The sequence below is a fragment of the Frankliniella occidentalis genome, unplaced genomic scaffold (genome assembly GCF_000697945.3).
Source record: "Frankliniella occidentalis isolate FOCC.00 unplaced genomic scaffold, Focc_3.1 Scaffold390, whole genome shotgun sequence".
Lineage (NCBI taxonomy): Eukaryota > Metazoa > Arthropoda > Insecta > Thysanoptera > Thripidae > Frankliniella > Frankliniella occidentalis.
Genome location: NW_026267512.1, coordinates 215,707 through 227,008, shown reverse-complemented (window position 1 = coordinate 227,008; position 11,302 = coordinate 215,707). Strand labels below are relative to the sequence as shown.

The following is an 11,302-nucleotide window of genomic DNA, read 5'->3' as shown; positions in this document are numbered from 1 at the left end:
AAAACCCCCCAAACACCAAATTTCAGTCGTCCTGGTCATTCCGAGGTTGTCGGTCGGTCGGTCGGTCGGTCGGTCTAGCCGTATCTTATTTTGACAGCCCCCAGGAGGGTCATTTTCTCAGCGCCCTCCCGCCCGGCTGCGGCGGCCCGGCCTACATCGCCACCAGCTCTACCTTCTCTAGGGACGTGCCCTCAGTCTCATTGCCCTCCCGGCCGAGGAGAAGGCCGTCGCCTAAGTGTCAATCCTGGTCGTCCTCCTCATCCCGTCCGCGCCATACCCTGTTTGCACCCCCTGCACCAGCATGCGTCCGCATCGCTTGTGTTAAAGTTGTGAAGGACCTCGGTCTTGGGCTGCCCGCCCACGCGCTCACGTGCACGCAGAGGAAGGAAGGATCTCGTCTCGTGTCTCGGGCGCTCTGGGCGGGCCGCCGTCTTCACACAGCTGCGTGGCGGGTTGGCCGACCCTGCGTGTGGCAGGCGCTGTCATTGGCGACACCAACTCGCTACAGCTCCGTCTCGCGCGGCGGCAGCGGCCGGCCCAGCCCGATCTCCTCCACGGACGTGTCCTTACAGCTCATATCTTATCGTTATCTCAGATGGCGTAGGGGCCCGATCCGAACCCAATTGAATACACCGGACGCTCAACTGAACATTCGATTCCCTATCAACCTGTGCTCCTTAGTTTTTTGCCTTTGCCTCGCGTCACGTGTTCCTCACCCACTCTTTTACCCCTGAGGGTCAGCGCTGTCGGACAGGTAGCCGAAATTCGGTTTAGGCCGACCCGAATGTGTTATTGGCTAAGTAGGAAGAAGAATAGCGGGAGAACATAAACGTTTAAACTTTTTATTAAACATGTGCAATTTAGATTATATACTGGTCCCAAACGTGTCGATGCTTTCCGTGCTGTAACTTGAAGCCGTTTGGCCGCTCAAGTTCACCATCTCCACCATCACGGCTGAAACAACAATATGCACAACGATTGCAGCTTCTGGACAGTCGACCAGTTAGTGAACCTATGGTGCGAGTGGGACCAAACTAGGAAATAGGCTGTCGGAGCTCGTTGTTGCTGCAGCGGTAGCGTGACTACCTTCTACCGAGGGTCCATGCGACAGGGTGGGTGGGACCCGAACAAGTCAATGATTTGCAGCGGTAGCTGAGGAGGCAGTAGTTAAGAACTGCTCCCAGAAGCCAGGCTCTTTCCTAGTTTGGTCGCATTATAGTGTATACCGCTTCTTAGCGCCGTGGTGACTAGGCAACTGATCATACATTGTCTGCTGCTAGCATTCCCTCCATGCAGGGAGGGTGACCCATTTGCCCAATTGGATCAGAGCTGTAAAGCGGGTCCATCCGGGTCCAAAGCGGGTACTCATCCAATCTCAATACCGTATCACAGCATTCTGAAGCCACTGCGGCCCCACACAGATTTTAACCGAGTTGCAGAGTGTGCTCAACTCGGTTAAAAACCGTGTGGAGCCGCAGTGGCTTCAGAATGCTGTGATAATGCGATTGGATGAATATCCGCTTTGGACCCGGATGGACCCGCTTTACAGCTCTGAGTTGGATACAGTAGTGCCGACCCGCCACGCTTCTAAGGGTTGAATGCGACTTTAACACGCCGGCAGGCGGGCGGGGCCGGCTGGCTCACCGTGTCAGGCCAAGGCGCGCATCGCCACCGTGAACTCGCATTCACCCCTCGAGAGCGGGCTGTGAGCATACAACGGCCTGGTGGAGGCGCCTTCAGCATAGACTTACCCGCCGTGCACGAGTGTAACGCGGGCTAGCCCACTCCGCAGGCGGTATGCTTGGTCGACTGATGCAAGTCGAGGCATCTTTTGTTTGTTTTTAGTCAGTCCCTTGCGGCCGTCGCTAGTCGCTAGCAGATGGTAGTAAAAGCGCGAGTAAAAGTCTCCCGTTTTGACAAAGATGCTGGTTTTCGCCCCAGTTTTGATATAGATTGCCGATTAACGTACCAGCATCCAAGTACAAGTACGTCTGATGGATTTCCACCAATATCCCAGGTAGAACGCGATGGTCAAAAAGACGCTACGGACCCCTTTTTGACGTAAAAATGAGGACAATGTGGCTACCTATCCCTAGTTACACAGATTCCTCACAAAACGTGAGAATTATGAAAATGTGCATAACTCTGACGTGTGTACGTCATTTTGCCGTTTCGTTACGAATTCTTCTTACTTTGGTAGCAGCAGTATATTTTGGCGGTGAACATTAAAATGACGTCATTTTGACATGATCTTGAGGAACAAGTTCGATCTGGATTTTTCTGGCAGCACCTTGCGTAGCACTGATATTGGTGTAACTTCAATGAATTCAACGCTCGTAATTTACCTAAAAGTTATATGCGCCAGACCAGAAGGTTTCAATTTGGAGGCTGACCTAATTAGTCCGATGTTGATGCTGGCCGTGCTAGCCATGATCTCGGCCGCCGCACCGCTCGCCGCCGCGACCGCTCGCCCACCACCCGCCTGCCCGCCTCGTGTACTTCAAGAATCAGCTCGATCTGGAGGTGCTGGTGGTGGCCTTCATCTCGGCCGCACCGCTCCGCTGACCGGCTGCAGTTGAGGGGGGCCGTCCGCACATGCCGGCGGGTGGAGTGGCGCACGAGCCCGCCCTTTTCTCAACAAGATCATTCACGACCGGGGAAATCTAGGAATGTACCAGGTGGCTGATTATCAAGTGCACTTCTGCACTGAGAAAAAAATCTGGCTGAGCACTATACACTTAGTGTCCTCATCGAAGCTTCTTCGCTGGCAGCTAAACGCATCACCCGTTTAGAGCCCAGACCAAGAAAATTCACAGCACAGCACACAAAACAATCCAGTGGCAAAGTTCAATTTTGAGCTGGGTCAAAGTTGGGAGCATCAGACAAAGTTTAGTGTCCGGCAGGAAATGTTTTTCTCAGTGTGCAGTTATGTTGTGGTGCGTTCCCACGAGTGGGCGGGTTGCCTACTCGATCGGCCCGGGCAATACTTTGTTCGCGCAGTGCGCAGTGCGCGAACACTGCCACGGAAGAGCTTCCCCCGGGGACCGCGAGTTTCCCTCCCAAGACAAGACGGTATATCCGAGAGACAGCCGGGAGGGTACCCCCCGGATACTTCCTCTAGGTATCCTCCCGGCTGTCACTCGGATATACCGTCTTGTCTTGGGCTCGATAAAAGATCCGGAGCTCAAATTACCATTGCGACAGTTTTGCGAACCGCGACAACCCCAGGCGCGGATTAAGGGGGGGGGAGGGATCGCCCCCCTGTCGTCTCTAGAGAGCCGCCTGAAAGGTAGGCAATTTGCGCTACAAACCCCCTGTATGTAGGCAACCGACAGTGCATCGCCCCCCCCCCCTGTCAGCCGGACCTTAATCCGCCACTGGAGAAGCCCCGGGAACCGCGAGAGGCCTGTGGTCTTTTGCAATAACTGGCGGAACGAAGACCGGCCGCTGAGCGTGCACCTGCCCCTGATGGGTATGCAGTCTCGGACGGAGCCATGCGGGCGGGTTGCATAGTACAAAAGTGAGCGGTTAATCAGCCACCTGATGCATGGTTCGTATTGTCGACAGACAACGGGCGACGTCTTTTCAAATTATCATCATGTAACACTTCTGCAAAGAAGCGTCATAGACTTACAGCACAGTTATGGTCGCCAGCACGCAGTCCGTTTGGGTGCTGGTGCCCGTTGCTGAGAGCGACGGCCACGAGTTTCAGAGCGAGGGTCGCGTGGCTCAGGACGAGGACCGCGCGCCTCAGGAGGACGAGGTGCGCGTGTCCCAGAGCCAGGTGCGCGTGGGCGCGCGGAGGAAGCCATTGGTGGGGTGGGCAGAGGGGGGAGTGGAGATGGCATTGGTGCTGGGCGCGTCGGCAGCACGCGCGGCACTTGCATCATTGATGACCGGAATGACAGGCGCTGTACCTCCGGTATCATCGGTGGTGGTAGGGTTTGCGTCTCTAAAACAGCGACAAATCCAGGCAGCTGGAAATAAGGGGCCGTACATATACTACGTAGTTCATTTTTGGGCATTTATTGACCCCCCCCCCTCCCCCTCCGTGACCGACCGTAGTACTGGCCAACGGATCTACTTGAACAAATTAGGGCAGACGACGCGTTGTTTTGCTTGCGCAAAACAGGAGTACGACGAGTACTACGACACCAGCGCCTCCCCCCCCCCTCCCTTCTGTGACCGACCGTAGTTCAAGGCTGACCCCCCCTCCCCAAAAATAAACTACGTAGTATATGTACGGCCTCTAAATGGACACGACAGACGCGAACACTAATTCACACATGACATTGGTCAAATCATACCTCTCTTTTTGTCGATCTCATTATTTACAAGATGGAGCAGTTTCGTCATCATACGTATTGTCTCCCTCAGCTCCTCTGGAATCAGCTCAATTTCCTTTTCGCAACGGCGGATGTCAACCTGCGATAGAATGAATCAATCCGAATACGGCAGTTTATAGTTGCGTCGCTCGGGGCGCGATGTCAGGCGCACTCCAAGTGATACCATGACGCACATACAAGGTGTCTGGTCTGTTGAGTTGACCGAGTCAAAATACTTCGCGAGCATGTACCGGGTGTAACTGTGAATGCGCAGCAGTGTTGTGGGATTGCATACCAGCCAGGGCTGCAGGGGCCATGGCGCCTTACGGGCGAATTGGGTAGGCAAACCCGCAACACTGCTTCGCACTCACAGTTCACAGTTACACCCGGTAGGGGGTGCCGAGAGTAGTGTTTAGAAACTGGACAGTTGCGGTCGCAAACAATACAGCATTCCGGTTATGCTGAAAAGAAAAAGAATGCGGGGAACAACATAACGAAAATCACGATGCTATACGTAGCATGGTCACTTTCGGTGCCTTGTTGCGCGCATTCTTCTGCATTTCATCTTTACAGGAATGCTTTATCCGTCAGGGCACAAATGCAATTTGAAGTGAGCGCCTGGTCGGTTGGCAACCCCCAGAAGGGCGCGACCCCGCACCTGCGGCCCTACGCCCATAATGGGTACGCGGTTTCGCGGGGAGACAAGACCTCGTCCTACCAGGGTGGAGTATTCTGCAAGACGAGCCCCCCCCCCCCCCCCCCCCCCCACCCCCCCCCCCCCCCCCCCCCCATGGAAGTTCCCATGCAAGTCCTGCATTTTGTAGTTATATACTGTGCCGCACGCAGCCGAGCGTCCTGACTTGCGTACTGCCTCTCCTAAAGGCGCCTCATGGCCCCAAGCGAGTAGGCAACGCGTCCGCACGCTAGCATGCGGGACAGTATAACTAAATTGTGCTCCGAATTCTGTGGGATATCCCGCAGAGTACTACGCCCAATACGACGAGCCTGCCTATGCTTGACTCCACAAGATGCTGCTCACCAAAGGAGCCCAATCAAAGGCAAAACAGGCAAACCCGGCTTTCGAGGAGTGTCGAGCGTGATCTGAACGTGACGCAATGCAGAGCAGTTTCTTCAAACGGGCGGTCTTTTACAGGGCGTTGTGCTTTAGTGCATTTTGACGGACAGCCTATAGGCTATACGAGAAAAAGAATGGTAAGCAACTCACTCGGAGGTAGTTCGCCATTTCCACCAGTTCCCTTATCATGAAATCCATTGCTGCAACTGCAACACTGCAAAGGGCAGCTCGAGATAACAATGACACCGGAAAGGCCTAGGAAACAACTGTGGTCTCCCCCCCCCCCTCCCCACTTCCCCTCCGCTTCCCCTCCTTTCTAATGCCCCTCACACTCTGCACCACATGAACCAGAAAACGCCCGATCCACATGTGGTTTGGATCGCTACCTTTAAATACACAACGCAATTTTCATTCGTCTGAAGAAGTTTTTGTTGTCGTGGCTCGGATCTGAAAGAAAATTTATTAGCCTTGCGGAGACAGACACCTGGCTTGGGGTACTTCCCTCAAAAGCGCCACTGCATTAAATGCGGTTCAATGCACATTAGAACTGCACATAGAAGGTGACACACCTTTTATATGGTTTTCTACGCGCATTGAAGCGCATTTAATGCGGTTTTCGCCACTGGGGTTTGGTTAAATGAAATTTCTTTAGTGCGCGACATCCGCGGCGTTTGCCACTGTTGGCTATGGTATGGTTTCATTTGGCCCGAAATGTCGCTCGGCTCCGCTCGGCCCGGTTCGGCTCCACCTGCCCCACGCGACGAACCGAACGAAGCAGAGCCGCCGGATCTCATCGTGACCCTGCACGGCGTTTCACCCTCCTTTCCCCGTGCCGTCGACCAACTTCGAGCCTGTCAGTCAAAGAAAGTGAAAATTGCTGTAGCGCAAATTGATGAAGTCCGGACGTTTTTGCGTGAGTGGCAAGTGCCTGAGGCTCTTCCTCTTCGAAGGTAAGAAAATTTCGTTCACTTGCCTTGAGTGGCGTAGCGTAGCGAGAACCATAACAAAGCACCATAACCTTACGAGAATAAATGCTTCAAGTCGCAGTTTAAGTTCTTTTTTCGAAGTGCTATGTGAATGTATGGGTATATGGAAAACTGCACTTTGATTGAAACCATGTCAAATACATTTTCACGACCTTTATCGTTGCTGTTATTGTTTTGTACAAAATGTTTCATTCTGCAGATGTCTGCTGTTCTGCCTACTGAGGAGTCTACAATCTAAAACTAATTGAGACCTAAAAGAGGCAGACCAGGAGATAACACCACAGACTATCAAGTTTAATCTGACATCTCTTTTCTTTCTTTGTATTTCTTGTTTGGGAAAGAGAACCAAGGAAGTCTCTAGCAAAACCTCTTTAGAGTGCATCCAAAGCTGTTGCTGATTTGGTAAATGTTAAATTATATCTACCGATCTATAATTTTTATTTTATTTTGTGCATTAAACTTGATTTAATTCAACTGACCTTTTGAACAGGATTCCAGGACTTTACTGGAACGTGATGAATGGAGAAAAGTAATTCTAGAGTATTTTTAAACGTACAAGTCAATTACCGGAAAAGAGAGAGATCTTGTAACGACATGTGTGATGGGGTGGACGTTCTGAGGAGGATCAGTCATAGGTAAGAACAATGCACCACGCCATGTCGAATTGCTTGCTTTGTCAGATAATTAGGCAAAATTAAAATAGTTTCTTTTTTCTGTGTTGCAGCTTGAAAATCCAGGTTTTTGCATTCGCTACCTTGTAAAATTAAGGAGTGTTGTCCCACTGAAGATGCTGTATGTGTATTTTGCAAACCATCTCTATAGCACAGTTAAGTTATTATACACCCCTATTTATTTTTGAAATTTACAACTGAGTGACTTATTACCATCAGGAAATGTAGGTGCTATCGGGGAAACCCACTACAATACTGCAAAGTTGAAAGCAACCTGAAGGCCCTGGTGGATCACAGGCCCAATACAAATTCAGCCTCCTCTTCGTCGGTTGTTAGCAAGGATGATCATAAGGCTATTCTCTAAGCAGGTAGAAGATCTTTTTGATCGAAAATCCAAGTGTGTCTCTTGGTTGACATTGTTATTGTTGTAACTTTTCCTCTTTTTTCCTGTAGTAATAATAACTGAAAGTAAACAGTCTGTACTGTGGCTCAAGATCGATTCTGCAACAACAAACAATTGGCCCCTTCCGATAAAAAGAAGGCAATTATCTGCACCACTTAAGTTGCAGAAATACTTTGAAGACAAGACTGGAATCAATTTCAGCTTTATTTCTGTGAATAAGGTGTTGAAGCACTCTTCTGGCTTTACATTGTTAAGACTCAATTTCGAATATTTTATTTTGAAGTATGAATTATCGACATGTAACCTTAATTAAAAATCTAATTTTGTTTCAGCTTGAGATGGATTTCATTGTACTGTACCTAGGAAAGGAAATGATTTTTGTTCATAAGTAGGACATTTTTGTAAAGAAATCATCTCTGCTACAACTGATATGAAAGATCAAACTGGGAAAGATTGCTTTGCCTAGTCAACTCAGCACTGTAAGTGAACTCTTTCCTCAGTTCTTGTGCTATCTTAGCAGAACCCATAGTTAGAAGTTATTGCATTGCATGCTATTAGTTTCTTTCCACCTGTTGGTGAAAGAAGGATCTCATATCATTCTGTTTCTTTTTTAAAGTACTAATCAAGTCCAACCCAGGCGCTGGTCTAGAGAGCTTAAACTGCCCTTAGTAGCACTTTCAGGAACAGTAAAAGCGATATGTTGATGCTAACTATTCAATTAAAAGTTAGTTTGTAAATTTGTTAATACTCTGTTGAAGAATGGAATGGAAATCACATAGCATAGCTCTCTATTGAATGGTGGAAACATTTCCTGCATTAAGAGTTTGACATTTTTCAAAATAAGATTTTTCATGGTGAGCAAAAATTTTCCTTTAGGAAGGGTGTTGGTGTTGTACAATTTATTATCCATTCAGCTTTTGATTTAAGTGTTCTTTTGTTGTTGCAGGGAGCCTTGCTGTACTGTGCTTGGCAATCGTTCCAGCACTATGCCCCCCAACAACGAAACATCTCTCCAAGTCTTCCAACAAGCTGGAAAAAATAAGCATCGCTAGTTCTTGGGCAACCTCATTCCTAGCAAGTGATTCTTTATACTTCTCCAGCATTATAGTAACAGGACAATCTTAACCCTTTTTATTGTTGATACACAGGATTTGTCTGATTTACCAGAAAATTTCTAAAATAAAAAAAGGAGGGCTATTAGCTTTACTCTGAGTAAGGAATACCAAGCCATTCTTAATATTTGTTGGTCCAAAGCTTAATGATATCAGGTAAAGTTCTGTGGATGTAGATGGCATTTTGTATCGACTGACAACTCAGCCCAAAGCAATAGATCTTGGTCTCAAGGCAATCGTGGCATTACACTTAAGTTTTTCTTCTGAATGTGCTTGAGTCGGGATGCTAAAAGGTAATTTATGATTTAACAAATGAATGAGACACTTATGTACCACTGGGTTTCATTTTAATGCTACATATATTTTTGAAAGATCTAGAGCCTTTGTTTATGTACAGTTTTTCCATTCAAACCAGTACAGATTTGAAAAATGCTCTTCTTTTTGGAGATTTCTAACAGTTAATATCCGAATTGTTCCAATCCAATTAACTTCTAAGCAAGCAGTACAACGTGTGTTATATTTACTTTAACATCTTGCGCGCAACTTTTCTCCGGAACTATCTGAGTTAAAAACCTGGGTGAGGTCACATTTTAAAGAGAAATTGCGAGAAACGTTGCGCGCAAGATGTTAAAGTAAAAATGTCCCAGAAGCCAGAACCCTTCAAATCCAAACAATTTCCAATGATTCTATGGGTCTCTCTATTGTTTTATAAATTATCAGAAAATTGAACTAGTGAAGGGAAACCTCACTTGGGCAAAATTTAGTCATTATCAAATTTTTTTGAAGATAAGTAAAAACAGTAGGTTAAATTCTAAGCTTCAATGGGTATATACTTCCCACCTTAAGCCAATGTATATGATATGATTTAGATGTACACGATATTGAAGCCATGTTAAGAGTTCCAGAAAGATCCCTTCAGAACCCTATCATGCTAAAGAGAAATAGTATTCCCAGTGTTTCTTTATTCAGACAGTTATGAGCTGATTAATGGTTTAGCTTTATGAGAGGACCAATGGGTTGATTAATGAAATACCTTGTACTCCTGAGTTTTTGTGATTACTTCAATACACTGTTATTGCTGCTGCTTTTGATACCAATTATTGTAAAGACTATAGTATTTCCACTTTGTGTGAGGTGCGTCCTTCAACAACTGAAAGATCTAGAGGAAAATTTTATTCTAATTGAGCTTCCCAATAGAACAGTTCAAAAAGTATCCTTTTTCCTTAGTCTTGTTCTTGGTGACAATCTTGGCTTAAACGAACGCCATACTAGATTTTGTTGAATGCTGAACAGCTAACTTTTGTTTTTTGTTGCCATGTTTGTAAAGTTTACAAAACAGAAACTCAAATTTAGTTTTACTTATGCTCCATCAGAGTAATAAGCCTCCTGCTACTAAGTTGTCATAGGAGGGAATACATTCTTGTTCTAAATTTTTGCTGTCAGGCTTTGAAACATTGTCACAGTGATAGGGGACCCTCCTAGCAATTAAGAAGTTTGGTTGTTCTACTTATGCTGGTTGATTTGGTTGTCTACTTAGCCTTTGGCCATGTTATTTGTGATATATCTCAAATATTGTTTGTGGTATATTTTGTGTTTTCCCTCCTCTGTAAACTTAGACATTTGCCTGAAGAAGGGAATGGTTTTCGACTCTTCGATTGTCTACATCCTGGTATCAAAAGAGGAAGAAAAATAAATATTCTTTTCACACAATGGTTTTATTATCTTTATTTTGCGGGGCATGCGTGCCAATTGGAGAACGGGGCGACATGCGACACAAGGGACCCGACCCCAACATGGCTAAACTGCACTCATCGCAAAAACTTCTGACCCTATCAACTGCTTAAACCAATGTGTACTTTGAATTAAGTCACACAATAGACTCACTGTGTTAAAGTAATATAAATTATTCAAACTGTCATCGTCACTTCTGGAGTCGAGGTTGTAGATAATAGAATCACAGAACTTAGTAGCTCCAACAACATTTATTACATGCTCAAGTCAAAATATAACATACGACATTGTTAAAAAGATTAACAGCCCCCAACATGAGGCAACTAAGAAAAGTAACCTGTGTTTTACAGTGATGAGATCACATACATATGCATAGTGAAATCAAAATAAAAAGATCCAAGGACCACACGATAGTATCAAAAACAAAACAACCCTAACAAGCGCAAAGAGGCTGATAGAAGTTTAAGTTTGTTACTTACACTATGGTCAAGTAGAACACAAAATGCATGGCAGATCAAAATTACAAACTAAGACAACACAATGGTAGCGCCAGCACAAAGAGGCTCATAAAGAGATGCTTTAGTACGTCAGTCATCAAAATAAAAAGAATGGAAACAATACTTTGGACAGTTTGTAAAAAATAGAAACTAAAAACATTTAAAAGAAATACAATGCCTGTTTCATGCAGGCAAACAGGGCACAGGAGAATCAAAATTAAAAATAAGGCAACACAATGGTAGCCAGCAAACAGGCTAATAGACGTTTGAATTTAGTAGTTACACAATGATCACGCCAAACACCTTCAAAAGCATAGGAAAATTTAAATTAAAGATAAGATAACACAATACTAGCAGGCACAAAGAGGCCTGTAAAGAGATGATTAAGTACGTCAGTTGAACAAGGTAAGTGAGAACAATGGAAACAAAACTATACACAGAATGCAGGATATAGAAACTAAAAACATTTAAAAGAAATACAAAGCCTGTTGAAGGCAGGCAA

At 46.2% G+C, this 11,302-nt stretch overlaps 1 long non-coding RNA gene across 1 annotated transcript; it reads left to right on the top strand.

Annotated features, from left to right (window-relative positions):
• The first annotated feature begins 6,235 nt into the window (after nucleotides 1-6,235).
• LOC113215427 (uncharacterized) lies at nucleotides 6,236-8,666 on the top strand. The gene is made up of 9 exons (XR_003303906.2): nucleotides 6,236-6,350; nucleotides 6,586-6,788; nucleotides 6,877-7,021; nucleotides 7,111-7,178; nucleotides 7,277-7,425; nucleotides 7,511-7,680; nucleotides 7,793-7,939; nucleotides 8,077-8,314; nucleotides 8,407-8,666. It is a non-coding gene; the product is annotated as an uncharacterized LOC113215427 (long non-coding RNA).
• Nucleotides 8,667-11,302: the final 2,636 nt, after the last annotated feature.